The 5,632-nt window shown below is 42.6% G+C and overlaps 1 long non-coding RNA gene across 2 annotated transcripts; it reads left to right on the forward strand.

Annotated features, from left to right (window-relative positions):
* The first annotated feature begins 236 nt into the window (after positions 1-236).
* On the forward strand, positions 237-4,231 carry LOC126356021 (uncharacterized). 2 transcript variants are annotated; one of them, XR_007565564.1, is made up of 3 exons: positions 237-365; positions 3,754-3,869; positions 3,967-4,231. It is a non-coding gene; the product is annotated as an uncharacterized LOC126356021 (long non-coding RNA). The 2 variants fall into 2 exon arrangements; XR_007565565.1 differs by lacking the exon at positions 237-365 and adding an exon at positions 1,569-1,612.
* Positions 4,232-5,632: the final 1,401 nt, after the last annotated feature.

Here is a 5,632-nt window from a genome sequence, read left to right on the forward strand (position 1 = left end):
CGACTTGAGAATGAGAGCTGGGCCAGACAGGTCAGGAACTGAACGCGTGCCCATACTGGGCTGGCTAGTTCCTTAACCTACGCAAGGCGGCAGGCCTTGGTGGGCCGTTAACAGGAGGTGCCACGCTGTGGCCGCCCACAGCGCGCGGCGGACCCCGAGCAGGGGCAGCGCCGTGGGCCCAGCGCTCAAGGCCACCGCCTGCTTGCCGGCCGGTGCCGCAGTTGCCAGATGGGCAGGCGGCGGACGAGCGCCCAGTCACCTGTCCGCCAGCTGGCCTTCTGCTGCCACAAGGGAATCCGGGAACCGGAAGGTTCACCCTGTCACTTGACTACATATAGCTTTCTTTGCCGTGGCCTGCAGCCAGGGTATGTAACAATAACTACCACATAACAAGGTCTGTTTCATTAATATCATATGATTTCCCTAAACAAACCACAGTAAATCTGTGTGTGTGTGTGTGTGTGTGTGTGTGTGTGAAATCTCATGCGATTTAACTGCTAAGGTCATCAGGCCCTACGTTTACACACTACTTAACCTAAATTATCCTAAGGACCAACACACGCCGGCCGGTGTGGCCGTGCGGTTCTAGGCGCTTCAGTCTGGAACCGCGTGACCGCTACGGTCACAGGTTCGAATCCTGCCTCGGGCATGGATGTGTGTGATGTCCTTAGGTTAGTTAGGTTTAAGTAGTTCTAAGTTCTAGGGGACTGATGAACATAGATGTTAAGTCTCATAGTGCTCAGAGCCATTTGAATCTTTTTTTTAATTTTTTTTTTTTTTTTTTGACCAACACACACACTCATGCCTAAGAGAGGACTCGAACCTCCGCCGGTACCAGCCGCATAGTCGTTGAATGCAGCGCCCCAGACCGCTCGGCTAATCCCGCGAGGCAAACTACAGTAAAAACCTTGACTTTAGAGATACACGATGGATGTAGCGCCTACAATACACTCCATGATATTACACTGCTTGCCACTAAAATTGCAGCATGCAACGAATGTCAAACCGGCATGAAGCTTGCTGTACCGTGGATATGCAAATAGTCGGCATTGCAGCTAGGGTTATCAAATAATTCGGTTTATCCGGATTCCACCGGTATTTATAGGTCTATTTCGAGCCCTTGTTGCATATTTATAAAACAGTAAAAATAAAATGATTTTTGGACGTCCATGTCAAGTATTTGTTCTGTGATGTCAATTGGGAGAAATGAAAGCAGGTTGGCAACACTTGAGGCAGCCGTCGACTGTCGTGGCACGGCAACAAGGTCTCAGCTTCGCTCCTCCACGTAGCGTGCCGCGCGTCGAGAAGGCCGTCGTCGTAGGCTGTGGTCGTGGCGTCTTCATTGGCATTAAATGTTGTGACTACAGTACATGTTTAGAAAATGCTTAAAGACTGATGAAGAAAATTGCCTAAAATGTATCTAAGTGAACAGTTCAAATCGGAAACCAGATCATCATTTTTAGAGAAAATTGAATCTGATAAATGGTGTGATTTTGTGAACAATCGTTCAAGGAAACGAATATTAATAACTTTTGATTTTTTGCAATCCCTCCTCGCAATGCAGCTGTGGAAAGGATAATTTCCTTATTAAACGTACACTGGACTAATGAAGGTAATAGACTTGGGAATGTGCAATGTGCGATTTGTTGACTGTCGGTTCTAAAGATCTCACTTGTTTTCAATGCTACAGTAACATCAGATCCGAGAAAGAGCTACTAAAAAAGGTGCGACGAAGCGAGAAATATGCTTGGTAAAAAAGTAAGCCATTGTAGTCCATATAAAGATTGTTCGTAATAACGCCCCCTAGTCCTCCACGGTTTTTTTCGTTGGGAAATACGACGGCCCTAATTGTACGAGGAACGCTAACCACATTTTTTGTGTAAGGAAATATTACGCTGCAGATTTCGCATTCTGGAATCTTATTTGAATGTTTGATTCTGAGACAACCGAGTTACGCCTTGTGCAAGAAGGGGAAACATGTCAAGCTTCGACGTGCTAAGGCCGCTGGCTGTGTCCTGTCTTCTACTTTTCAGTGACGTTATATTTCATCAACATGACTCAAGACTGCATATATCTGTTCGTGCAGTCCTGACCTTCCTCGATCGGTTCGCTAGACAAACAATCAAAACACGTAGTATTAATGAGGTTTATTATAATAAGAAAATTACGACACTAAACTCTCGAAATTACACAGATATGTAACAAGCAAAGGGCGACATATGAAACAATCAGTCTTTGCACTGACTGCTGATCTCTAACGGGCGAAAGTCTCTCCTGAACTGCTATTGAATTGTCTAATGATGACGCTGCTATCTAAGTCGCTATTCTTGGAGCTGCTATTGAACAGGGCTGCCACCAGTCGGACGTGGCGCCGCCGCATGCTAAGAAGGGTGGAGCAGTATCCGATGACAGCGTCCGTGAAGCAATTCCGCCGGCGAAGGTCCATCTTGTGGATGCAAATGATAGGAGGTGAGAAGCAGTTGCAATGCTTGATCCCTGGCATGTGCGGTGTGTAATTTGGCCATCTGCTGCTTGAAGGTTCTGACAAAACGTTCCGCTTCGCCGTTTTACTGTGGATGGAACGATGCACTAGTTAGATGCTGTATGCCATTATGTTTACTGAATGTTTCAAATTCATTTGGCAAATGCTGAAATTTGTGGTAAGTTCCTATGGGACCAAACTGCTGAGGTCATCGGCCTCTAGGCTTGAGGACTCGAACCTCCAATGGGGGAAGCAGCACATACTGTGGCAAGACCCCTCAGACAGAGCGGCTGCCCGGCGAGGCACGTGAACTGAGGGCCGTTATCCGACACTATGACTTCATACAAAACTTCGAGGCAAAAAATGGAGGACCACGCCTGAACTGTGCTACGCGACATTGTCGAGTTCACTGGCACAGTATTCCGAGATGGTTGAGGTTTACTCAGAAAAAATGTGGAGGGGGATTCCCATCAAAAGTTTCTTGTGAATCAGAGCCAGGATTCTCAGAAAAAGTCTGAAGGGTATTTCCCATACTTTATTGAAAATCAGAGCTTTCATATTTTTTTTAATAATAATAATTACAGGAAACCGTCAATTTTTATTTGCAAACCGCGTGAAATCTAAGTGAGCATATTTGGAAAAAAATAATATTTTGGTCATAATTGTGAGCACAACAATATATAAGACGCATAGTGTGAGCTTTCTTTGTCTGTTGTTGTTCGGACATCGAGCAAGTAACAGCGTTAGCAGAGATCCGTTGTCTCTTACTGTTGATTATACACCGGCATCAAGATAACTCCCGCTTTTGTAACACATAGTTCTTGAATAACACTGCATTCTGAATAATTACATTCACATCATTGCCCCAGCAGTGTCCATTTTGTATGCTACTAGCAATTTGGGAAAATAATGTTGTCCACCCTGTCGTTCACAACGGTGATGGTTGAGTGCAGCGGTATTCTGTGTTTCAGAGGCATAGTGTGGTTATCCTCGTCAGCTATTGTTCGGACATTGAGCTACTAGGCACTGTCCCTACTTTGTTTACATTTCAGATGGGTAGCAAATGAACTGGAAAAGATTTGCAAAAGGCAAAGCAGGCTACTTGATGCGATTTTATTAATTACAAAGGTTGTTGAGAAATTTAAAATACTTGCTGACACACTGTCAGTTGGATTACAAAGTAGCAATGAATCAGGCTCGAGGGCAAGTCATAGATCACATAGTTGTAAAATGAAATCGCGTGAAAACTTATCCACTTCTTTGTGTTTCAGATAGCTACAAAATGGACTCCTGAAAATTATCGATTGAAAAGGCAGCTAAAACTTTTAAAGTATCTCATAGCACACTGCAATACAGATTAAAGAGTGGAAATGAATTGGTCCTGAAGGTAACCTTCATGATTGTATCCCATAATTGTTGAATAAAACACTGTGTTAGTCATCCTGTAAAAACTAACCTTAAACATTTCTTTTTTTATGTTTCAGATGGGTGAAAAATGGATTGTAGAAGAGTTGGAAAAGGCGATAAATTTTGCTGCTGCAGGTTTTTCGATTAATAAGATAGCTGAATTTCTTAAAATATCTTATAGCATCTGCAAAAAGGTCATTTCACAAATTCGGAAACAGACCATATATTTATTTGATTGATTTGGTCCACGTATTGATTTGTATCAAACAGCACGCATTGGCTTATAGAAACAGATGGCAAGATATTGTATTTGCTTCCACAGAAGAATTGAAAATATTACTCAAATAATTGAGCCATTATTACATCTACAGCGTATAGCACGAGACGAGCGAACAAGCACAGGTAATCATACGCAATGCTGCAGCCTTAGGCTAGGCGCGCACAGGCGATTTTTCAGTCAGCGCGACTTAACAATCGCTGTCGCGGAAGTACATTGTGGTGCGCACACAGCGGCAGGAAAATCGCAACTACTTTCAGTACCAGCATGGATTTCATCGAAACAGCTTGTTTGGTGGCGTTTTTACTACGAAGAAGAGCGAGAAAACAGCGCAAATGTCGTTACGGGGTGCATCCGATTGTAAGTCAAAGACTAGTGAAAGGGCAGTTTTACAAATTACATGAAGAGTTACAAAATCACCCAAATAAATTCTTTCAATACCCTATCGAATGAGTAAGAATAGTTTTGATACACTGTTTCAGACAGTAGGACCGAATATAACAAAACAAGATACGACATGGAGGAAGTGTATACCACCTGAGGAGCGCTTATCAGTGACTTTGAGGTGAGCACACATTATTTCATTCAACAGTTTTTATTGCCCTTGTACATTATTGATTAGATACATCAAGATAATCATTTCATTCAACACTGGTTGTTGCCATTTTACATTACTGATCAGATACATCAAGAAAATCACTACTGCAAGTCAAAACTGGCGAACTTGTTTCATGAGAAAACTGCAAAGCCATGTTGCACATAGATACCTTGCAACTGGAAATAGCTTTCGCTCATTACACTACGAATATCTACTGGGAGCCACTACAATCAGAGATCAGAGAAATTGTGAGCGATACATGCGAGCAGTTGTGGCAATGTCTACAGCCTATTCATATGGAAGAAAAAACTGAAGATGATTGGAAGATTATTGCCAAACAGTTTTTAGACAGAACTGACTTTCCAGATTGCATTGGTGCTGTGGACAGGAAACATATGAGACTGAAGAAGCCTGCTGACAGTGGCTCAGGGTTTTATAATTGCAAGAATTATTTTTGGACAATACTTTTGGCCATAGTGGACACTGACTATTGTTTCATTGTGATAGACGTGGGCTTGTACGGAGCCAATGGGGTTTCTAATGTGTTCAAGAAATCCAGCTTCTATCAAAAACTGAAATCTAATCAGTTAAACATTCCAAATCCTCAAAAATTACCACATGATGAGGAAGGAGAGCCTCACCCTTTTAATTTTGTAGGAGATGAAGCATTTGCGCTATCTAGACATATTCTGCTGCCGTACTTCAAGAAAAACCTCACAATGACACAGCGTGTTTTTAATTATAGACATTGTTGTGATCATAGAATGGTGGAATGTACTTTGAGAATTTTGGCTAACAAATGGAGACTATTTCATCGACCTATGGATGCAGATGTTGGTTTTTCAGACATAATCATAAAAGCATGTTG

The sequence above is a fragment of the Schistocerca gregaria genome, chromosome 3 (assembly GCF_023897955.1).
Source record: "Schistocerca gregaria isolate iqSchGreg1 chromosome 3, iqSchGreg1.2, whole genome shotgun sequence".
NCBI classification, from domain to species: domain Eukaryota; kingdom Metazoa; phylum Arthropoda; class Insecta; order Orthoptera; family Acrididae; genus Schistocerca; species Schistocerca gregaria.